Source organism: Heterodontus francisci, chromosome 2, assembly GCF_036365525.1.
Source record: "Heterodontus francisci isolate sHetFra1 chromosome 2, sHetFra1.hap1, whole genome shotgun sequence".
NCBI classification, from domain to species: Eukaryota; Metazoa; Chordata; class Chondrichthyes; order Heterodontiformes; family Heterodontidae; genus Heterodontus; species Heterodontus francisci.
Genome location: NC_090372.1, coordinates 145,794,741 through 145,820,300, shown reverse-complemented (window position 1 = coordinate 145,820,300; position 25,560 = coordinate 145,794,741).

Below are 25,560 nucleotides of genomic sequence, written 5' to 3'. Positions count from 1 at the left end.
TTGGAATTTAGACTTTGGACCTCATCAAAAACAAAGGGAATTGAGAGAACCATGTGACCGTCTGTCCATCTCTGGAAAAACTGAGAGTTTTGTTACACTCTCAGAAGACAAGCAGTAACTGAATGTGCAACAGCAGAGAAGGCTGCGTTCTTCCCTTTCTCTCTCTCTCTCTCCAGAGAACATCAAGTTCGAAAACCATTTGCGACTGTGGACCTTCCAAGCCTACAGACCACTACAACCAGTGAACTGGGGAAGAGAGCCGCCTACCAGTCTGCCTTCAAGAAAACCCTGAGCAAAGCAGGCCAACCACATAGTGCACTTTGACCAGCCAAGGACTTCAAGAATACAGCTTCAGCTGAAGGACTACTGGATCATCCACTTCACAGACTGTGTATTTAAGTTCCATTTATTCTGGACTTTAATCCAACCACCAAATCTAATTTTCCGTCTGTAATCTATTCGTGTGTGATTCTTGTGTGAATGTGTAGTGTATTTTTTATTAGAAATTGGGGTTAGATTGTTGAGTATAATAAACTTACCTCTTTCTTCTTTAAACTCCAGCAAACCTGTCCAATTGGTTCTTTCAAGATCACAGTAAAGGAAAAAGGTAAAACACTCATTCAGGTGGTAAGCACAGCCATTGTTTAAAAGGAATAAACCCTGTTGCGGTCAAATGAGAGGAAGGGCAAGAGGGAAGCCTGAGACCCCCTCCTCACCTGGCCGTAACAGTGGTGCCAGGGACAATGTCTGTAAGGTGTGATTCCGTGAGTATGACTATGTCAGGCTGTTGCTTGACTAGTCTGTGGGACAGTTCTCCCAATTTTTGCACAAGCTCCCAGATGTTGGTATGGAGGACTTTGCTAAGGAACTAAGAATCTGTAATTTACTATCACTTTAGTCATAGTCCACAGGTCCCTGAAGGTGGCAGGACAGGTAGATTGAGTGATGAAGAAGGCATATGGAATGCTTTCCTATATTGGCCGAGGTATAGAATACAAAAGCAAGGATGTGAAGCTGGAATTTTATAAAACGCTGGTTTGGCCACAGCTGGGGTATTGCGTACAGTTCTGGTCACCACATTACTGAAAGGACAGAATTGCTCTGGAGAGAGTACAGCGGAGATTTACAAGAATATTGCCAGGCTTGAAAATTGCAGCTATCAGGAAAGATTGGATAGGCTAGGGTTGTTTTCCTTAGAACAGAGGAGCCTGAGGGGTGACTTAATTGAGGCATACAAAATTATGAGGGGCCTAGATAGACAGGAAGGACCTGTTTCCGCTCAATTACCAGGGGCAGAGATTTAAGGTGATTGGTAGAAAGATTAGAGGGAACATGAGGAAAAGCATTTTCACCCAGAGGGTGGTGGGTGTCTGGAATTCGCTGTCCGGATCGGTGGTGGAGGCAGAAACCCTCAACTCATTTTAAAGGTACTTGGACGCACACCTGAAATGCTGTAACATGCAAGGCTACAGACCAGGTGCTGGAAGGTGGGATTAAAATGGATGGCTAGTTTTTTCAGCCGGTGTAGACACAATGGGCTGAATGGCCTCTTTCTGTGCCATAGCTTTTTTATGATTCGTTGAACAATAATTGTAATTAAATAAGTAAACAGCTTAGGTAGACATGGCAGAGCAGGTGTTGTGCCACACCTTTTTTTTTAATTCATTCATGGGATGAGGGCGTCGCTGGCCAGGCCAGCATTTATTGCCCATCCCTAATTGCCCTTGAGAAGGTGGTGGTGAGCTGCCGCCTTGAACTGCTGCAGTCCATGTGGGGTAGGTACACCTGTAGTGCTGTTGGGGAGTTCCAGGATTTTGACCCAGTGACAGTGAAGGAACGGCGATATAATTCCAACTCAGGATGGTGTGTGACTTGGAGGGGGGATCTTTTAGGTGGTGGTGTTCCCATGTATTTGCTGCCCTTGTCCTTCTAGTTGGTATTGGTCACGGGTTTGGAAGGTGCTTTCTAAGGAGCCTTGATGCGTTGGTGCAGTGCATTTCGTAGGTGGTACACACTGCTGCCACTGTGCGTCAGTGGTGGAGGGAGTGAATGTTTGTGGATGGGGTGCCAATGAAGCAGGCTGCTTTGTCCTGGATGGTGTCGAGCTTCTTGAGTGTTGGAGCTGCACCCACACAGGCAAGTGGAGAGTGTTCCATCACACTCCTGACTTGTGCCTTGTAGATGGTGGACAGGCTTTGTGGAGTCAGGAGGTGAGTTACTCGCCGCAGGATTCCTAGCCTCTGACCTGCTCTTGTAGCCACGATATTTATATAGCTACTCCAGTTCAGTTTCTGGTCAATGGTAGCCCCTAGGATGTTGATAGTGGGGGATTCAGCGATGGTAATGCCATTGAATGTCAAGGGGAGATGGTTAGATTCTCTTTTGTTGGAGATGGTCATTGCCTGGCACTTGTGTGGCGTGAATGTTACTTGCCACTTTTCAGCCCAAGCCTGGATATTGTCCAGGTCTTGCTGTATCTCTACACTGACTGCTTCAGTATCTGAGGAGTTGTGAATGGTGCTGAACATTGTGCAATCATCAGCGAACATCCCCATTTCTGACCTTATGATTGAAGGAAGGTCATTGATGAAGCAGCTGAAGATGGTTGGACCTAGGACACTACCCTGAGCAACTCCTGCAGTGATGTCCTGGAACTCAGATGATTGACCTCCAACAATCACAACCAACTTCCTTTGCGCTAGGTATGACTCCAACCAGCGGAGAGTTTTCCCCCTGATTCCCATTGACTTCAGTTTTGCTAGGGCTCCTTGATGCCACACTTGGTCAAATGCTGCCTTGATGTCAAGGGCAGTCACACACCCCTCACCTCTGGAGTTCAGCTCTTTTGTCCATGTTTGAACCAAGGCTGTAATGAGGTCAGGAGCTGAGTGGCCCTGGACGAACCCAAACTGAGCATCATTGAGCAGGTTATTGCTAAGCAAGTGCCACTTGATGGCACTGTTGATGACACCTGCCATAACCTGCAGCATGTGGGAGTTTCTGGACAGCATTGTGGTCTGGTTTCACAGAGCTACCTGGCCCTTCCATTGTTTCCTGGTGTTTGTAGCTGCCATGTCTTTGATCTGTGTTCTCTGTTGTCCTGGTAACCAAGATTTCTGTCTTGTGCTTAAGCAGAGTGGTTGTGAGGTCACCTGACTTCTCAGACTCTATCTTCAACTTCTTAAAAAAAATAAAAAATCACAGTTTTTAAAACATGACCATGTTACAAAGACCAGCATTTATAACACACGGGTCAGAAAACGATGGGAGTAGTTTATAGATCCCCTAACAGTATCTGTACCATTGGACACAGAACTAAAGAAGAAATAACTGGGCCTTGCAACAAAGCCAATGTGATAATCATGGGGGACTTTAATATTCAGCTGGAAGATGAGTTGTAGACAGTTTCCCAGAACAATACCTTGTGGAAACAACTAGAGATAGTTATTTTAGATCAAGCATTGTGCAAAGTGGCAGGGTTAGTTCGTAATCTCATAGTAAAAGATCCTCCAGGGAAAATGTGATCACAATACAATGTTACGACCGAGGCTGGAGGAGTGTACTGTCTTTCTTTAGTTCCACTTCTCCACAGGTCACAACATATATTTAAATGTTTTACTCAGTTACCGATACGGTCAATTATATAGAAACATAGAAAATAGGAGCAAGAGTAGGCCATTCGGCCCTTAGAGCCTGCTCCGCCATTCATTATGATCATGGTTGATCATCCAACTCAGTAGCCTGTTCCTGCTTTCGCCCCATACCCTTTGATCCCTTTAGACCCAAGGGCTATATCTAACTCCTTTTTGAAAACATACAATGTTTTGGCCTCAACTGCTTTAAGTGGTTGCGAATTCCACAGGCTCACCACTGTCTCGGGTGAAGAAACTTCTCCTCATCTCAGTCCTAAAACGTTTACCCCGTATCCTCAGACTATGACCCCTGGTTCTGGACTCCCCCACCATCGGGAACATCCTTCCTGCATCTACTCTGTCATGTCCTGTTAGAATTTTATAGGTTTCTATGAGATCCCCCTTCACTCTTCTGAACGCCAGCAAATATAATCCTAACCGACTCAATCTCTCCTCATACATCAGTCCCGCCGTCCTAGGAATCAATCTGGTAAACCTTCGCTGCACTCCCTCTATAGCAAGAACATCCTTCCTCAGATAAAGAGACCAAAACTGCACACAATATTCCAGGTCTGGCCTCACCAAGGCCCTGTATAATTGCAGCAAGACATCCCTGCTTCTGTACTCAAATCCTCTCGCTCTGAAGGCCAACATACCATTTGCCTTTTTTATTGCCTGTTGCACCTGCATGCTTACCTTCAGCAAGTGGTGTACGAGAACATTCAGGTTTTGCTGCATATTCCCCTCACTCAGTTTATAGCCGTTCAGATAATCTGCCTTTCTGTTTTTACTACCAAAGTGGATAACCTCACATTTATCCACATTATACTGCATCTGCCATGCATTAGCCCACTCACTCAACTTGTCTAAATCAACCTGAAGCCTCTGCATCCTCCTCACAACTCACCCTCCCACCCAGTTTTGTATCATCTGCAAATTTGGAGATATTACATTTAGTTCCCTCATCTAAATCATTAATGCATATTGTGAATAGCTAGGGTCCTAGCACCGATCCCTGCGGTACCCCACTAGTCACTGCCTGCCATTCGGAAAAAGACCCATTTATCCCTACTCTTTGTTTCCTGTCCGCCAACCAATTTTCTATCCATCGCAATACACTACCCCCAATCCCATGCTCTTTAATTTTACATGCTAATCTCTTATGTGGGACTTTGTCGAAAGCCTTCTGAAAGTCCAAATAAACCACATCCACTGGCTGTCCCTCATCAATTCTACTAGTTACATCCTCGAACAATTCTAGTAGATTTGTCAAGCATGATTTCCCTTTCGTAAATCCATGCTATCTCTGCCCGATTCTACCACTGTTCTCTAAGTGCTCTGCTATAAAATCTTTGATAATGGACTCTAGAATTTTCCCCACTACCGACATCAGGCTGACTGGTCTATAATTCCCTGCTATCTCTCGACTTCCCTTTTTAAATAGTGGGGTTACATTAGCTATCCTCCAATCTGTAGGAACTGTTCCAGAGTCTATAGAATCTTGGAAGATGACCACCAATGCATCCATTATTTCTAGGGCCACTTCCTTAAGTACTCTGGGATGCATACCATCAGGCCCTGGGGATTTATCAGCCTTCAATCCCATCATTTTCCCCAACGTCATTTCTCTACTAACACTGCTTTCTTTCAGTTCCTCCCCCTCACTAAGCCCTGTGTTCCCCAACATTTCTGGTATGATATTTGTGTCCTCCTTTGTGAAGACAGAACCAAAGTATGCATTTAGTTGGTCAGCCATTTCTTTATTCCCCATAATAAATTCCCCTGTTTCTGACTGTAAGGGACCTACATTTGCTTTCACCAATCTTTTTCTCTTCACATACCTATAGAAACTTTTACAGTCAGTTTTTATGTTCCCTGCAAGCTTGCTCTCGTACTCTATTTTCCCCTTCTTAATCAATCCCTTGGTCCTCCTTTGCTGAATTCTAAACTGCTCCCAACCCTCAGGTCTGTTGTTTTTCCTGGTAAATTTAGATGCCTCTTCCTTGGATCTAATGCTATGTCTAATTTCCGTTGTAAGCCATGGTTTGGCTACTTTTCCCGTTTTACTTTTGCACCGGACAGGGATAAACAATTGTTGCAGTTCATCCATGCGCTCTTTAAATGTTTGCCATTGCCGATCCACTGTCATCCCTTTAAGTAACGTTTCCCAATCTGTCATGGCCAACTCGGGCCTCATATCTTCGTCGTTTCCTTTAATAAGATTCAGGACCCTTGTCTCAGAATCAACTACGTCACTCCATCTTGATGAAGAATTCTATCATATTATTTTTGCTCATCCCCAAGGGGTCTCTCACCACTAGATTGTCAATTGTTCTTCTCTCATTACACGATACCCAGTCCAGGATGGCCTGTTCTCCAGTTGGTTCCTCAACGTATTGGTCCAGAAAACCATCCTGTCTACACTCCATGAATTCCTCCTCTACGGTATTGTGACTAATTTGATTTGCCCAATCTATATGCAGATTAACGTCACCCATAATTACAGATGTTCCTTTATCGCATGCATCTCTAATTTCCTCTTAATGCCATTCCCAACATCACCACTACAGTTTGGGGGTCTATATACAACCCCCACTAATGTTTTATGCCTCTTAGTGTTTCTCGGCTCTACCCATACAGATTCCACATCGTCAGTGCTAATATCTTTCCTCACTGTTGCGTAAATTTCCTCTTTAACCAGCAATGCAACTCCACTGCCTTTTGCTTTTTGTCTGTCCTTCCTAAATACTGAATATCCCTGGATGTTCATTTCCCATCCCTGGTCAGCTTACAGCCATGTTTCCGTAATCCCGACTATATCATACCCATTTACATCTATTTGCGTGATTAATTCATCCACTTTATTGCGAATGCTCCACGTGTTAAGGCACAAAGCATTAAGGCTCGTCTTTTTAACATTACTTGTCCTTCTCCCACTATTTTTCACTGTGGCCCTGTTTGATTCTGGCCCTTGATTTCTCTGCCTATCACTTTTCTTATTCCCCTTACTGTCTTTTGTTCTTGTCTTTGATGTCCCCCCCCCCCCCCCCCCCCCCGCCCTCCTCCTCTGACTCCTTGCAAAGGTTCCTACCCCCCTGCCATTTTAGTTTAAATCCTCCCCAACCACTCGAGCAAATGCTCCCCCTAGGACATCAGTCCCGGTCCTGCCCAGGTGTAACCCATCCAGTTTGTACTGGTCCCACCTCCCCCAGAACCGGTCCCAGTGCCCCAGGAATCTAAAACCCTCCCCCTCACACCATCTCTTCAGCCACGTATTCATCCGATATATCCTGCTATTTCTACTCTGACTAGCATGCGGCACTGGTAGTAATCCTGAGATTACTATCTTTGAGGTCCTATTTTTCAACTTACTTCCTAGCTCCCTATATTCTGCTTTTAGGACCTCATCTTTTTTTTTACCTTTGTCGTTTGTACTAATGTGTACCACGACCACTGGCTGTTCACCCTCCCTCTTCAGAATGTCTGTAACCCCTCTGAGACATCCTTGACCCTTGCACCGGGGAGGCAACATACCATCCTGGTGTCTCTTTTGCGGCCACAGAAACGCCTATCTATTCCCCTTGCAATTGAATCCCCTATATCTATTGCATTCCCACACTTTTTACTCCTCCCCTGTGCAGCAGAGCCAACCGTGGTGCAACAAATTGGGCTGTTGCTGCTTTCCCCTGAGAGGCCATTCCCCCCAACAGTATCCAAAGCAGTATAGCTGTTTTGCAGGGACTAGCCACAGGAGATTCCTGAACTGCCTGCCTAGTCCTTTTGCTCTGTCTGGTAGTCACCCATTCCCTTCCTGCCTCTGGAGTCTGAGCCTGCGGTGTGACCACTTCTCTATACGTGCTATCCACGATACTCTCCACCTCGTGGATGCTCCACAGTGTCCCCAGCTGCCACTCCAGCTCCGAAACCTGGGCTTCCAGGAGCTGCAGCTAGACACACTTTGTGCACACATGCTGGTCCCGGGCACGGGAAATGTTCCACGACTTAACCCTTTAAATTAAATTAATCCTTCTGGAAGATCTTAATGTCCAATAGTATCAGTTACTCTTGGGCCCTTCTTCCCTGGTCCTCGTTACTGCAGAACTCCCTAAAACAAAAAGCACTACTTACTATATTTGAAAGAAACTTTAAACTTTTAAACTTTTCTTACCTGAGATACTTACCCAGCTATTTAGAGCTATTCCCTAACAGCAGTGACTCACCAACCAGTCACCTTGCAGCTCTCCTGTGACGTCACTGTTGGCTTTTTTTTCAATACTCTGGAAGAGCTCCTCTCTGCTCTGCTCCTGAAGGTAAGAGACTGGGCCTCGATTCTCTGGTTCGATTTATAGGCTCTGCTCTCGGCGTTCTCCCCACTGGTCCGTTCCGCTCCTGAAGGTAAGAGACTGGGCCTTGATCCTTGGGTTTGAATTATCGGCTCCGCTCTTGGCGTTCTCCCCACAGGTAAATATACTCTATTTTTATTTCAGAATAGAATCTACCAACCATGTTTCTTTAATAAACAACAAAATTATAAATTTATTATAAAACAAGACTTATTCAGTAAAGATGCAAAGCATTAACACATATATTGAAATATTAGAGTTCCCTTTTAAATTAGCCCAACATGCACACACCCCAGTTAAAGGAAAAATAAAGGAGTTTTCTCCATAGCGATCTCCTTACAAAAAAGACAAAAAAATACTTCGGCCAAGTACTTGATAATTCTTGAATGAAATGAAGATATGGAATGATATCAGTTGTCCCTTTATTCTGGCATCTCAAATACGCATAGATGCCTGTCACTGGGATATTTTTGGAGCAGTTCTCTTCAGACGACATCAAGGGTTACTCTGGCAGGATTTCTAGGAGAAATGTAGCATCAGGGGTTTCAGCTATCACACTGGATTCTCTCAGGGTTTCTCAAAGAGATGCAAAAAGGATGAGCTGGTTGCTTCTCTCTTAGCAGGCTTACCCCCAACTGAACCAAAACAATATACAAAACAAAACCAACTCTTGACCACCATAAATCTTGACATGTCACTTCTCTGTCAACAACTCCCCCTTGTCATCAAGGCTCTTGTTGTTTATTTAGCTTAAGAAATGTGACATCCAGTGAGGAGTTGCTTTTAAACAAAATGTCAATTCCTTCCACTGACTTTTTTTTAAAAAAAGAAGTCCAGCATCTATGGAATCTCTTCAAACTACCAAATGAATCTATTTCCACAATTTTTAAACACAAGTCCTCAGAAAATATTTTTAAAATAGAAACACTTTCATAACAACAATTAAATTCCATATTAAGGTTGAGAGTGACATACTCGAATCCAAAACAAGAATGTTAGACTTAACCAATACTAATTATATAGGAGCAAAATACTGCGGATGCTGGAAATCTGAAATAAAAACAAGAAATGCTGGAATCACTCAGCAGATCTGGCAGCATCTGTGGAAAGAGAAGCAGAGTTAACGTTTCGGGTCAGTGACCCTTCTTCGGAATGGTTTGCTAGTTCCGATGAAGGGTCGCTGACCCGAAACGTTAACTCTGCTTCTCTTTCCACAGATGCTGCCAGACCTGCTGAGTGATTCCAGCATTTCTTGTTTTTATTACTAATTATATAGGTATGAGGGGCAATCTGGCTAAGGTTAATTGGGCAAGTAGACTAAAAGGTATGGGTAAAAGGTAAATGAACAGTGGAAACATTTAAAGAAACAATTCAAAATGTTCAACACAAATGCATTCCATGAGAAAGATCCCTTCATTGCTTACTAGGGAAGTTAAGGATATTATTAAATTAAAAGAAGATGCTTATAATGTTGAGAAGTATAGTAGACTGAGGATTGGGAGAGTTTTAGAAACAGCAAAGGGCCACCGAAAAGTTGATAGAGGGAAAAAACAGAATGAGAGTAAACCAGCCAGGAATATAAAAACAGATTGTAAGAGCTTTTACAAGAATATAAAAGGAACAGCTAAAGTAAACATTATGACTTAGAGGTGGAATCAGGAGGAATTATGGGGAATGAGGAAGTGGTAGAAGCGTTGAACAAATATTTTGTGTCTGTTTTCACAGTAAAAGAGGTAAACTACATACCAAAAATAGAGGGTAACAAGGGGCTAATAAGAGTTGAGGAACCGAGAGTATCTAATAGCAGCAGAGAAAAAGTGTTAGAAAAACTTAGAGGCCTATAAGCCAGCAAATTCCCAGGACCTGATGGTCTACATCCTAGAGTTCTAAAAGAGGTAGCTGAAAAGATATTGAATGCACTGGTTATGATTTTCTAAAATTCCCAAGAATTTAGAATTCCCAGTGGATTGGAAGTCAGCAAATGTAACACTGTTATTCAAGAAAGGAGGGAGAGAGAAAGCATAAGCCAGTTAGCCTGACATTAGTTGTCCAGAAAATGCTGAAATTTATTATTAAGTCTCAACGCACTTATAAAATCATAGAATGATCAGATAGAGTCAACATGGTTTTATGAGAAGGAAATCATGTTTGGAAATTTGAGTTTTTTGTTGATCCAACTAGTAGGATAGATAAAGGGAAGCCAGTAGATGTAGTATACTTGGGTTTCCGAAAGGCATTCAATAAGGTGCCACCCAACAGGTTAATGCAGATAAGGGCTCAGGGAGTTGTGGGTAATATATTAGCATAGGTAGAGGATTGGTTAATGGACAGGAAGCAGAGAGTAGGGATAAACTGGGGATTTTCAAGTTGACAGGCTGTAACTAGTGGAGTGCCGCAAGGATCAGTGCTGGGGCCTCAGCTATTTACAATCTATATTTATGACTTGGACGAGGAGATCAAAAGTAATGTTTCTAAGTTTGCTGTTGATACGAAGTTAGATGGAAATATTAGCTGTGAGGAGAACACAGTGGCTGCAAAGAGATGTAGGCAGGCTAACTGAATGGGGCCACAAGATAGAAAATGAAGTATGATGTGGGGAAATGTGAGATTATTCACTTTGGTACTAAGAATAATAAAGCAGAATTTTTTTTTAAAGGGCATGAAACTTTTAAATGTTGATGTTCAGAGGGACTGGGTGGACACATACAAGGCATGCCAATTTAGCATGCAGGTTTTAGCAAGCAATTAGGAAGGCAAATGGCATGTTGTCTTTCTGTGATTATTGGAAGGGATTGGAGTACAAGAATAAGGAAGTCTTGCTACAATTGTATAGGAATTTGGTGAGACCACACTTGGAGTACTGGGTGCATTTTTGGTCTCCATATCTAAGGAGGGATATACTTGCCTTAGGGGCAGTGCAGTGAAAGTTCACTAGATTGGCTCCTGGGATGAGAGGTTTGTCCTATGATGAGTAAATTGCGCTTATACTCTCTCTGGTGTTTAGAAGAATGAGAGGTGATCTCGTTGAAACACAAGATTCTGAAAGGGACTTGACAGGGTGGACACTGAGAGGTTGTTTCCCCTAGCTAGGGTATCTAGAATAGTGGGCATAATGTTGGGATCAATGGGGCCGATCATTTATTACTGAGATGAGGAGACATTTCTTTACTCAGAGGGTTGTGAAGCTTTGGAATTCTCTCCCCAAAGAGATGTGGATGATCGAGGGGTATGGGGAGCGGGCAGGAAAGTGACGTTGAGTCAGAAGATCAGCCATGATCGTATTGAGGGACTGTGTGGTCTACTGCTCATATTTGTTATGTCTCTTCCAAAAGACCTGTCTCTCTCAGTGCAGCACTCCCTCAGTACTGTACTGAAGTGCCAACCTAGATTATGTGCTCAAGTCTCTGAAATGGGCCTTGAACCCAAGGTTTCTTGACTGTATCACTGAACCAAGTTATTAGTTGAATTCTGTATTTTCTACTCAAATGTTGGTCATTTCGTTACAACACTTTTTATATATTTTATACCTGTTCAAAAATATATATTTTTTAAGTGATGTACTAAATCACTAGGTGGTCAGTGGTTTGCATACTATTATGAGCCTTTTAGACTTGTTACCTCTCTCCAATAACTGGGTTCTGCCTGAGAGAGAGAAGCCATATAAAACAGCCTTTCTAATGCACTCCTTGTTTTGTTTGTGTGTTTTCTATGACTCGGTTCTAATTGTATCTGCATGTCGTGTACCTTTGTACTCTGCTAACATATACTTCCTGAAACATTGGGCTGAATTTTACAGGACCCCCCCACCCCGACCTTGGGGTCAGTATAGTGTGGAGGTGGGGGGGGGGGGTATGTTGGCAGAAAGTGCCTCGTGGCAGCAGCCACCCCCACCACCCACCCCCGCCGCTCAGTGACAGAACCGCCATTTAAATTAATTAAAACCAATGAAGTAATAATATTTACGTTCCCGCCATTTGTCCCGGTGTGATCTTTGTGCCACTGGCCGGCACTCCCATGCCTTCGGATCTCTGTCCAGGGAACTGAGGCAGAACACTGGTGAGAAGTGGGGTGGGGGGGAGGGGGGGGTGCAGGTAAGTTTCTCAGTGTGGGGGGGTGGGTGGTGAGTGGGGTCAAAGTAATATCCTTGGTGTAGGGGATGGTGGGAATGGTTATAGTTAAAAGTTTCTGCACTTTGGGGGGAGAAGTTCAGGTGGACAAGGTAAGTATTTTTGGGGGGTGGGGAAGGGCAAGTAATTAAGTCTATGGTTATTGTGGGGGGAGAGGGGCAAAATAAATGTTTTTAATTATTTTTTATTCAATGTCTCTCTAAATTTTTGAATTCAACGGTAGGGCTCAAAGCCCTTTAAAAATGCGTCCGCACCTGCACACAGGCAGCTGACGCCATTGCCGGGGTTGAACAGCCCACCCCCTCCACCTCATTCAAGGGAGGGCGGCCCACCCCGGCTGTTTAAATGAACCGTCACGCTCAATATCACAGCAGCTCCACAACATGCGGCCCGCACAGGCAGGCCGCCATTATTTTCGCCCACTGCCGATTTTGGTGGCGGGAGTATAAACATATCTCCTCACAATAAAGGTTCATCTGAATGGACATTAACTGCTACGGGTCCTGTTACCCCTGGTTGTTGACTTGGTGAGATCAAAATAGAGGAATTTGTTTGTCCCCTTGCACAAGCGTGATTTGATATTTAATTGAACTCCAAGAGTGCAATTTAGAATCAAATTTCGTCTCCATTTTCCAAGATAAAATATGGCTGATAGTTCAGTTATGTGTGCTTGAGAGAGTTGAAGGACATGACCCCTGAGCTGTAAGAATATAAAATAGCTTAAACCCCACATACAGGTGAGCGGTACAGACACTAGGGAGTTAACTGTACCACACAAAGGGGTGAGCTAACTGAAACTGTAGCCATTATCATGGACAATTGCACAGGGCAACTGCCATTATATAGCGCAATTAATGAAAGGAGTATTCACATCCCAGTCAACCTTGAAGCCAGGTATCCATTACCATGGGGAGGGAATCACATTGTTTTCTGTTGTATAAACAGAGGCCTGGACAACGTATGCCAGCCAAGAGCGACGTCTCAATTCATTCCATCTTCGCTGCCTTCGGAGAATACTTGGCATCAGGTGGCAGGACTATATCTCCAACACAGAAGTCCTTGAAGCGGCCAACACCCCCAGCTTATACACACTACTGAGTCAGCGGCGCTTGAGATGGCTTGGCCATGTGAGCCGCATGGAAGATGGCAGGATCCCCAAAGACACATTGTACAGCGAGCTCGCCACTGGTATCAGACCCACCGGCCGTCCATGTCTCCGTTATAAAGACGTCTGCAAACGCGACATGAAATCCTGTGACATTGATCACAAGTCGTGGGAGTCAGTTGCCAGCATTCGCCAGAGCTGACGGGCAGCCATAAAGACAGGGCTAAATTGTGGCGAGTCGAAGAGACTTAGTAGTTGGCAGGAAAAAAGACACAGGCGCAAGGGGAGAGCCAACTGTGCAACAGCCCCAACAAACAAATTTCTCTGCAGCACCTGTGGAAGAGCCTGTCACTCCAGAATTGGCCTTTATAGCCACTCCAGGCGCTGCTTCACAAACCACTGACCACCTCCAGGCGCGTATCCATTGTCTCTCGAGATAAGGAGGCCCAAAAGAAACAGAAGTAGAATTGATTATGTCCATACAGTGCTGTCTAGACCAGGGCCTGGAATAAACCAAGGAAAAGAGGTGCTAAGCACAGATGACTCAGTGGAATGGTAACAGGATCTGTGCCTGTGATTCTTCTTCTTTGGCCTCCTTATCTCGAGAGACAATGGATAAGCGCCTGGAGGTGGTCAGTGGTTTGTGAAGCAGCGTCTGGAGTGGCTATAAAGGCCAATTCTAGAGTGACAGGCTCTTCCACAGGTGCTGCAGAGAAATTTGTTTGTCGGGGCTGTTACACAGTTGGCTCTCCCCTTGCGCCTCTGTCTTTTTTCCTGCCAACTGCTAAGTCTCTTCGACTCGCCACACTTTAGCCCCGTCTTTATGGCTGCCCGCCAGAATCATCATAAAAGAGGACGACATTGGAGCACGGACACTGCAGTCAGGAGAAGGAGGATGGAGACCGGTCACTTCCAGAACCAGGTCTACAATCAACATCGGCAACAACCCATGTGTGGGTGTTTGTAAGTTTCAGCCAAATCGTAGCGGGGTTTGTGTTGTGAGGTATTGTTGTTAATTCCAGTCAAGTCACAGAGAGGTTTGTACGTAGGGGGAGATTTTGTGAGTTCAATAAGTGAACAAATCTGAGGTTGAGCCAAACCCTGTGTTACTTGCATTTTATTCTCGTAATTCCTGGAGTCCAAGAACTATTGTAAGGGGGAAGGGGAACAGAATCTCTTAGAGTTTAGATGCTGCTCAAACCTGAGTGTTCCTCCCCATCTCTGCCTGATGTTGACAGCTTGTATTCAAATAATGCTTTTAATTTCCTGTGTTTGTGCTTTTCTGTGAATGTAATGGAATAAAAATTAAACTTTTTTGGATATTGCTTCTTTCAAGATAGAAAATTTATTGGATTAAAGATGAGTGTTCAGGTTAAGTTTCATGCTAAAATATTGAGAGAGTTTGAGAGCATTGGGATACTTCTGGGCATGGATTAGCCACTGAAAGTGGACTGCAAGAGGAGAAAATCAAGGAAAAGCATTACTAATCTGTTGGTTCTTCATTCTGCAGAGTCTCAAAATAACAGTTTCTATTTCAATTTTATTTCCCTGCACTGAGACCTCCAGATGCTGGTAAAAGAAGACATAGTATTGAAGGCCAGTACTGTCCATGCTTTTCTAATTTCCTTTTTTTAACTTCACCCCTGCACTTTCTATACTTCTCTAGGCTTTCTAAAGTATTAAGATATTTGTGATTTATTGAGCTTTCTTTTTCTGCTTTAACTTACCCTGTAAGCTTCTAGATAACCAAGGAGCTCTACATTTGGCAGTACCACCCTTAATCTTTGTGGGGACATGCCTACACTGTGCCTGTAGTATCTCGCTTTTGAATGCCTCCCACTGGTTTGCCACTGGTTTTCCTTCACGTAGCTGTGTTCAATCCAATTTCACCAGGTCACTTCTCAGTTTCGTAAAATTTGCCTTCCCCCAATTTAGAACCTTTGTTCCTATTTTATCTTTGTCCTTTTCCATAATTACACTAAAACTAACTGTATTATGGTCACTATCTCCAAAATGGTCACCCACTGTTACTTCATCCACTTGCCCAGCTTCATTATCAAGGACTAAATCTAGAATTGCGCCCCCTCTCATTGGGCTTGTTACATGCTGGCTAAAAAAGTTCTCTTGAACACAGTTCAAGAATTTTGTCCCTCTGTGCCCTTCACACTGTTTGTATCCCTCTTGATACTGGGGTAGTTGAAATCCCCAACTATTATTGCTCTACAGTGTTTGCACTCAGAAATTTGCCTACATATTTGTTCTTCTATCACCGTCTCACTATTTGGGAGTCTATAGTACACTCCTAGTAATGTGGCTGCCCTTTTTTTATTTCTGTGCTCCACCCGTATGGCCCCATTTGATAATTCATTTAGCATATCATCCCTCAAAGCTGTTATTGATTCCTTAACTAACAATGCTGCACCCCCCTCCTTTTTTTATCTCCCTCTATATCCCGCCTAAAAACTCTATAACCAGGGATGTTGAGCTGCCGTTCTTGCCCCTCTTTAAGCAAGAGGGGCAAGACTCCTTGAAACATGAGAGCGGCGCAGTGGTTAGCACCGCAGCCTCACAGCTCCAGGGACCCGGGTTCGATTCTAGGTACTGCCTGTGCGGAGTTTGCAAGTTCTCCCCGTGACCGCGTGGGTTTTCGCCAGGTGCTCCAGTTTCCTCCCACAAGTCAAAGGTTGATAGGTAAATTGGCCATTGTAAATTGCCCCTAGTGTAGCTAGGTGGTAGGGAATATGAGGTTACTGCAGGGTTAGTATAAATGGGTGGTTGCTGGTCGGCACAGACTCGGTGGGCCGAAGGGCCTGTTTCAGTGCTGTATCTATAAATAAAATAAATAACTCTTCTCTGCTTCCAAACAGAACGCAAGTATAGCTTGCATTAATAAAATCGCAATTCATATTTTTCGTACCCTCAAGTCCCTATTTGTGATCGTGGCACACAGCAGTTTTATTACATTCAGCATCTTTTGCTTTAATCTTTATGACTTCTGTATGTTTACATAATGCTGCCATCTTGTGAGCAAGAGAGCAAATTGAAAAGTGCAATGTGATAAAGATGGCCGGTCTATAAAACAATTTCTAAGAATTTTGTTCAGCGTGAACAATCAATCAAGGCCACTAAGGTTAAAACTGCAACAAAGAAAGTCTACTAGTACTAAGGCTACTCAGAAGACAACACCCAAGCAAAAATTTGCTAAGCCAGTGAAAACTTTGGTGCAATGTATTGGTCAAAAATGCTAAAGATTATACATTTTGGTATTGATGTGTAGTAAAACCTAAATAAAATTCTGTGTTATAGGTGTTAAAGTAAACACAAGTTCTCCACTTGCAGCTCAGTACAAGTATCTATACTGTATAGTCCAGATTTCTGAACTTGCAATGAGATTTCATTAGTAAACACAGGGTTGTTCCAGAGTCTCCAGGAATTCAAGGCAAATTTCCAGGACACTGCTGTCAGCAACAGTGGAAAATTCATAGGAGCATTGAGAAAAAAAGTTTGTTCATTTTCTTTTAACACTTCGTTACAGAAATATTCAAGATGGGGGAAGAAGCTATTGGACTGGGCCAGCAAGTTGTAGACAGGAGACTATATTCTGAAATCTTCAGGAATACATTGGCAACCATAACTGAATGTGGCAAATATTATGTAAATCCTCATTGCCCATTTATTTTAGCACTTTAAAGACCTCACACAATATTTTCCCTGATACTAGCAAGGCTACATTTATTACACATCTCAAGTTACCCTTATGAGGTGGCAATTGGCTACCTTCTTGATCTGCAGTCTTTATGGTGATGCTGCTTCCACAATGGTACATGGTAAACAATTCTAAGATTTTGACTCAGTGACAATGAAGGATGAGTGATGTGTGTCCAATTCAGCATGGAGTGTGATTTAGAGGGGAATCTGGCTGGAACTTGACTATAACAGAAGAAAAAGTCAGACAGGATGTATAATGCCGACCTACCACCGTTTTCTGCCACTACCTAAAGTTAAAATCAGCGATGAGTGGTTTTTCACATGGGTCTGTTTTTTGGACTGCAATTACTTACTACATGCATAAATAATCTGGATTTAGGAATTAAGGGAATGATTGGATTTTGCTGGTGACACCAACAGAGTGGTAGATGTTAAATTGTGATGAAGAGTGTGAAAGATCCCAAGAAGAAATAATCAGGTCAGCAGGATAGGCAAGTAGCTGATTTCCAACGTGGAAAAATGTGAAAATATATTTTGGACGTAAGAAATAAGGAAAGGAAATGCACTTTAAACAATAATAGGAGTTGGGAACTTAATGTGCAAATGCAAAGATCATTAAAGATGGCAGTACAAGGAAATGAGGCCATAAGTAAGGAAAATCAAATCCTTGGTTTTGTATCTAAAGACATAAATAGGAAAAAAGGAAAGAGTTATTACCTAACTTATACAAAATATTAGTTTGGCTTAATTTGAAGTATTGCGTACCCATGTGTAGGAAGGATGTAAAACAATGAGTTGTGGCGGAGATTCATTAGGATGATTCTCGGAATAAGGGATCACAGTTATGAAGACAGACTTGAGAAGTTAGGACATTTTTTTTTTCTTATAGTTGAGATGGTTAAGGGGTGACCCGATGGAGGATTTATAGATTGAGAAGTTATGATGAGGTAGATAGTGATGGAATCTTTCCGCCAGTTGGTGAGGCAATAACTAGAAAGAAGGAGCTTGCATTTTATAGAGTGTGTTTCACAACCTTGGGTTGGGGGCATAGTGCCTAAAGTGTTTTACAGCCAATAAAGTGCTTTTGAAGTGTAGTCACTGCTGCTGACATTATGCGAGAGCAACTTTTGTCTCACCCACATCTTGATGTCAGGCAGACATCACTAATGGAAGCTAGACAAATAGACCTGTCACTGGGGTTAAGTTTCTTTCCAGTTCACATTATCCTGCAGACCGGTGCGATAATGATGTGTCGGCAAGTAGCAGGCAGCTTGCTGGTGTGCTATGCTGGTAAGCTGTGCAGCTTTTAGTTGGTTAATTATCCAACTGTACCCCTGCACACACTTGGCAGTCTCTAAACCTTCACTCTGCTCAACTGCACTTAAGCTTTCTCGACTTGGGGTAATGTGTGTGTCCCTAGGTAAATGGAAGTTTTGAGTTGGAGTTTCTTAAAATGGTGATATATTCCTGCACATATCAGATACCTGACTGAGTTTTAAAAAAAGTCTATTTTTCTTCTCCCCCTCTACTTTGGTCAATACTATAAACAGGATCTCCTGCCTGAACTACACCAGTTTTGAAAAATGTCCCAATGGGCTTGCTGCGTATTTCCAGAATTTTCTTTATATTATCTGCTAATCATGATCAATTTAATTTTTCATAAATCAACAAGCCCTATCATATATTCTGTATATATCTTTTGTCCCAGTGCCTGTCTGGAATTGCCTGGTACTTTATCCAGCTTTCACAATATATGAATTTGCTGGGCCAGATCATTTCATGGTCCTGTAGCATCTCCAGCTTGGGCCCATCACATAGTAGGGTCTTGTGTCTGGAAGAGTGGGAAGAAAATAGTTCACTGCTGAACACCTGAGAGACCTGAAGCAGCAGCGATGGCTGCCATGGTTAACACCTTCTGGCTGCTCTCCAAAAGCACTAGTCATCCAAGAAATCCTTGAAAAACAAAAATGGATTACCTGCCAGGTTGCTTTCTGCCCCCTCCAATCTTCCAACTGGGGATGACTAAGTGAAAAGCCATTGTCTTCTGCCACAAACTCCAACCCTCTCCCTGACCGCTGTCTGAGCCTGAACCAGACTGTTTGCAACCTTGACGTCCTATTTGACCCTGATGTGAGCTACCAACCCCATATCCTCTCCACCACTTGTAAAAAGAGTAGAAAACCTCGGCACTGCTCTTGTAGCCGCAATGTATTTATGGCGAATTCTACTAAGCCTCTGCTCTGTGGTGACTCCAAGTCATTGGTGGGTGATTGAGCAATGTTGGTGCCATTGAAGGTCAGGGGAAAGAGGCTGGGCTTTCTCCTATTCAAAATGGTCTTTCTCTGGCATTTATGTGGTGCAAATGTAACCATAGTACCATAGAACAGTTACGGCACAGAAAGAGGCCATTCAACCCATTGTGACTGCGCCGGCTGAAAATACTAGCCATCATTCTAATCCCACCTTCCAGCACTGGTCCGTAGCCTTGCAGGTTGCAGCATTTCAGGTGCAGGTCCAGGTACCTTTATAAATGAGTTGAGGGTTTCTGCCTCCACACCAACCCTGGCAGTGAATTCCAGACACCCACCACCCTCTGAGTGAAAAAGTTTTTCCTCATGTCTCCTCTAATCCTTCTACCAATCACCTAAATCTGTGCCCCCAGTAATTGACCTCTCCACTAGGGGGAACAGGTCCTTCCTGTCTATCTAGGCCCCTCATAATTTTGTACACCTCTATTTAGTCACCCCCTCAGCCTCCTCTGTTCTAAGGAAAACCATGCGAGCTGATCCAATCTTTCCTCATAGCTGCAATTTTCAAGCCCTGGCAACATTCTTGTAAATCTCCTCTGTAATCTGTCCAGAGCAATTATGTCCTTTCTGTAATGTGGTGACCAGAACTGTATGCAATAGTCCAACTGTGGCCTAACCAGCGTTTTCACAGTTCCAGCGTTACATCCCTGCTTTTGTATTCTATACCTCGGCCAATAAAGGAAAGCATTCCATATGCCTTCTTCACCACTCTATCTCCCTGTTCTGCCACCTTCAGGGACCTGTGGACATGCACTCCAAGGTTTCTCACTTCTTCTACCCCTCTCAATATCCTTCAATTTATTGTGTATTCCCTCGCTTTGTTTGCCCTCCCCAAATACATTATCTCACACTTCTCCAGGTTGAATTCCATTTGCCACTTCTCAACTCGAGTCTAGATGTTATCCAAGTACTGTTGGAGGACCTGGTTATGAATAGAGCCTCCGGGGAGAGGGCGGGGATGTCCGTCCTGAGCCCCGGGGAGAGGGCGGGGATGTCCGTCCTGAGCCCCGGGGAGAGGGCGGGGATGTCCGTCCTGAGCCCCGGGGAGAGGGCGGGGATGTCCGTCCTGAGCCCCGGGGAGAGGGCGGGGATGTCCGTCCTGAGCCCCGGGGAGAGAGCAGAGTCTGCGGCCTTGGCCTCAGTAACAGGATGCCTGCACCTGGCGGGATGTGGGTGTGGACCTAAGGTTGGTTGCTGGGAGGCTGCAGCCTGTCTGTGGTTGCTGCAGAGAGTTGGAGGGGTGGGTGTTGTTGAGGTTTAGTACCTGGGTTGTTTGGAATTGTGTCCTCGACTTGTTGGGATTTTGTCCCTGTGTTATTAGGGTTTTATCCCTGGCTTATTGGGGGTTTTATCCCTGGGTTATTGGTGACTTAGTGGGAGGCCTGGCACCCAGACGTGCCGCATGCAGGCCCACTGGCATGTGGTTCTGCCCTGGTGCCCATGAAACAGACCCCCATCTATGGGTAACTAGCCTCACTGCCATGTGGGTGTCTTGAGAGAGAAGAAAGCTAAAGGAGTAAACTCCAACAGAAAATCCAGAGTGGGCAGTTAGCTGTCATTTATCAGGCAGCTTTCTGGCAACTCCTGCAACAGAGCTGGTACCAAACAGTACAGTTTTTATCTTTTCCTTTGGACAATACGAGCAATGCCGAGAGGTTGTTCCTGATGCTGGGCAACTCAGGGTCTCCGTACTATTTTCCAGGCCTGCGCCTTGGAGCGGACACTCCAGTTTCATGGCACAACACAGGAAGCAAAGGTTACCAGTCAGTCAGGTGCTGTCCTGCCATGTCCTGATTGCTCCAATGGGTGCTTGGAGCTTGGGGAGTCATCTCCCAATAGGCAGGTCAATAATCTGTGCACCAGGCAAGACAAGCTCGACAAAGAAGATACAGTTTTTCGCATCACAAGCTGGAACATAAGGATCTTACCGACGACCTTCTGCAGGTCGATGACGCATGCAAGACAGCTGGGGTCAACAAAGAACTTTCAAGGCTCAATGTGGACATTGCTGCACTGCCAGAAACTAGATTCACTCAAAGGGGATCCCTTAAAGAGAAATACTGCATGTTATTCTGGCAGGGGAAAACCCAAGAGGCAATATGAGCATAGAGTGGGTTTCGCAGTGAAAAACACACTACTTGTGATGATTGAACCCCCTCCACAGAAGGCTGAGAGAGACCTCTTACTCTTCGCTTGTCAACAAGCATGAGCCCAGTTATCCTCATGTGCATCTATGCCCCCACACTCACCTCTACCCTAGATGTCAAGGATCAGTTCTATGAGACACTCAATGCTGCCATCAGCAAAATTCCCCTCACATAGGGATTGTATCATCTCAGGGACTTCAATGCAAGGGTGGGTACCAACTACACAGCTTGACCAACATGCATAGGGCACCAGAGAATCAGCAAGGTGAATGAAAATGGACAGAGGTTGCTGGAGCTATGCTGTTACCATGGACTCTGCATGATGAACAGTTACATTCCAAATCAAGCCATGCCACAAGGTGTCCTGGAGACATCCAAGATCACGCCACTGGCACAGCTAGATCTTATCACCAGACATACCAACTTCAACAGTGTCCTCATCACTCATAGCTATCACCATTGACTGTGACACTGACCACTCCTTGGTGTGTAGCAAGGTCAGGCTTCAACCAAGGAAGCTACACCACTCCAAGAAGAAAGGTGGTCCTCAGATCAACACTTGCCGTACCACTGACCCAGAAAGGACCCAGGAGTTCATCAACATCCTCGATCAGGCTCTTTTGGACCACAATGCCCAAGGCCAGAGTGTGGCGTCAAAATGGAATCATCTGCATTTCACCATCTATAACTCTGCACTCACTATTGTAACGAGAGTGCTTCTATTTTTTTTAATGTTTTTGAGGACTTATATTTAAATTGTAGAGATGAGTTCACTGGAAGCCTGAAGATTTCATAGAAGCTGGACTTGGCTTTGTTGTTGACAGCTCATTGAAAGGACACTGAGATGTTTAAAAACAACCTTTCTGGAAGTCATGTGCTTTAAGCAATAAGCAACAGAAACCTTGGTGATCTGTGGAAGATGTTTACAGGTCAAGATTTACAGGGGTCAGGAGGCTTGACTCTTGAGATAATGTTTTTGGTTTCACTTTGGACAGCGTGTTGGGGTTTGAACGGTTTTTAAGACAGTAGTAGAAAACCTGCCAAGAGAGTAGTTACTGTCAGCTCACCCTTTTCCATCTCTTTGAGAATCAAGTCTAAGAAATAGTGAAACTGATGCCACATTTCTCCTGGAAAGCCTGCCAAACTGATCCTCAATGTTGCCTGAAAAGGACTGGCTTGAGAAAGATCCCAGTGACAGCCATCTACATATATTTGGGACACCAGACCAAAAAGGGACAATTGACATCTTTCCATACCTTTTTTTTTCTTCAAGATTTAGCAGCTATTTGGCCAAAGTATTTTTTTTTGCCTTTATTTTTGTAACAGACATCTGCAGAGACAATTTCTGTATTTTTTGTGTGTGTGAGTTCGTGTGTGAGCAATTTAAAAAGGGAATTTTCATATTTCAATCTGTGTTAATGCTTTGCTTTGTTACTGGTTAAATCTTGTTTTATAATAAACTGATAACTTTGTTTATTAAAGAAACCTGAAACGATGTATTTTATTCTGGGATAAAGAGTAGAGTATATGATTGACCGCATCGATAACTGGGTAGACATTTTAAAATATATATGTTGTAACCTGTGGAGAAGTGGAACTAGAAAAGATAGTGCACCCCTCTCACCTCGGTCGTAACACAATGTACAGGAAAAGAGATCAGTGGAATGCTGACTGGTTTGAGGCTTATTGAACTGAAATGGAGTCAGTTACTGCAATCAAGAGGAGAGCCCTCTTGAACTACAAGAAAGTCATCAGCAAACAAAACCTAGATGCTCTCAGAGCTGCCAGAATCAATTCTCAACAGACTGCTTGGCACTGCAGCAATCAATACTGTTTGAAACTCTGCAACAGCATACAATCTGCTGCTAAATCCAGGGATGCTAGAGGGATGTATGACGGAATTAAGATAGCAACAGGCAGCAGTAAAGATCTGCTCGGGTCTGCAAATGAGGCCTGACTGGGCCCAAGTCCTTCCATTTTTTCCTGCGCCCGACCCAGCCTGACCATCAGTTAACTTACCTTCCATTTTTCACTTTGTTCCTTACCTGCACAAGCTTAAAATAACTAACAAACCACTTTTAAAGTCCAAAAAGTAAATTAACATTAGAGTCACTTACCTGAGGTGGTGATGGAGCGTATCCCATCCAGCCCGACCCGACCCGAGCCAGAATGCCGGACCTGGTAGTGCGACCTGACCCGACCATGTCGGGTCCTGTTGGGTTTAGGTTAGGTAGCTGGCCTTTACCCAGCAGTCACCAAATCAGCTCCTTTGAAGACAAAGACAGGGGTGATTGTCACTGAACCTAGCAAGCAGATGGAAAGCTGTGTTGAGCATTATCTTGAACTCTGTGCAGTGGAGAACATTGTCACTGAAGTAGTTCTCAGAGCCATTCCAGACTTCCCATGTCATGGAGGAGCTGGTCAGTGAGTCCAAATAGCAGTGGTCAACAAGGTCATCGACCATCTTGCTAGTGGTAAAGCCCTGGGAAATTATGGCATTCCATCTGAAATCATCAAAAGTGGAAAAGCGACACTGCTGCAACATCTCCACAAACTTCTGTGTGTCTGGAAGGAAAGAGCTGCACCTCAAGACGACACGATGCAAGCATAGTCACCTTGTACAAAAACAAGGGCGATCACAGTGACTGCAACAATTACCAAGACACCACCTTGCTACATATTGTGGGGAAGGTCTTTGTTCACATTGCTCTGACCAGATTGCAGACCGTGGCTTCAGGCATCTATCCTGAGTCTCAGTGCAGCTTCAGAGCTGGCAGATCGGCAGTCAACATGATTTTCTTGCTTTGACAGTTACAGGAGATGTGCCGTGAACAGTGCAGACCACTCTACATTGCCTTCATAGACCTCACCGAGGCCTTCGATCTCTTTAGCAGTGACAGACTCTTCAAACTGCTATGGAATATAGGCTGCCTTCTTGGACGTCATCTCTTCTTTCCACGAGAACTTGCAGTTCTGTCAGTTACAATGGAGCAACATCAGACACTTTCATGATCAGCAGCAGGGTAAAGCAGGACTGCATCCTGGCACCAATTCTCTTTGGCATATTCTTCTCCATGCTGCTATAGTACACTTTCGGCGACTCAAATGAGGGTGTCCACCTGCATGCCAGAGTTGGCGGCAAGCTTTTCAACTTGGCAAGACTGCGCGTCAAGACTGAAGTGTGTAAAGTCCTAGTCCGTGAGTTACTGTTTGCTGATGATGCTGCACTGACATCCCGCAATGAAGTTCACCTTCAGCAGCTTGTAGATCAGTTCTCCTGGGCCTACAAGGAGTTTGGACTGCCAATCAGTGTCAGGAAGACCAAAGTTATGGGCCAGGATGTAGAGACTCCACCTTCCATCAATATCAACAACCTTACCTGGAGGTCATCAACAGCTTCATATACCTTGGATCAACTATCACCAGAAACCTGTTCCTTGATGCTGAATTCAGCAGCAGGATTGCCAAGGCTGCAGCTTCCATGTCAAAGTTGAGAAGGCGAGTGTGGACCAAGGGATCAAATTTGGGAAGATGTGGTAAATCAAAGAGTAGAGACAAGACAAGAGAGAAAGGTATTAATATGGGAAAAGATAAACAGACTGTGGCAGGAAGGGACAGTGATTACAAATCTAAGAGTAAATCAGCAGACAACGCTAGAGATTGCAAAAATCATAAGACAAAGCTAAAGGCTCTGTATCTGAATGCACGTTGCATTCGTAACAAAACAGATGAACTAATAGCACAAATAGGAATAAATATGTATGATCTGATAGCCATTACAGCGACATGACTGCAGGATGACATAGATTGGGACCTGAATATTGAAGGGTACATGACATTTAGGAAGGACGGGAAGCTAGGAAAAGGTGGATTGGTGGCTCTGTTAACTAATGATGGCATTAGCACCACAGAGGGGGATGACCTCAGTTCAGGAAACCAGGAGGTAGAAGCAGTTTGGGTAAAGGTGAGAAATGATAAAGGCAAGAAGTCACTTGTAAGAGTGTGTATAGGCCCCCTAACAGTAACCACACAGTAGGACGAGATATAAAGCAAGCAATAATGGGTGCTTGTCAGAAAGGTATGGCGATAATCATGGGGGATTTTAACTTGCATATAGATTGGAAAAATCAAATGGGTAAAGGTAGCCTAGATGAGGAGTTCATAGAATGCTTTTGGGATAGTTTTTTAG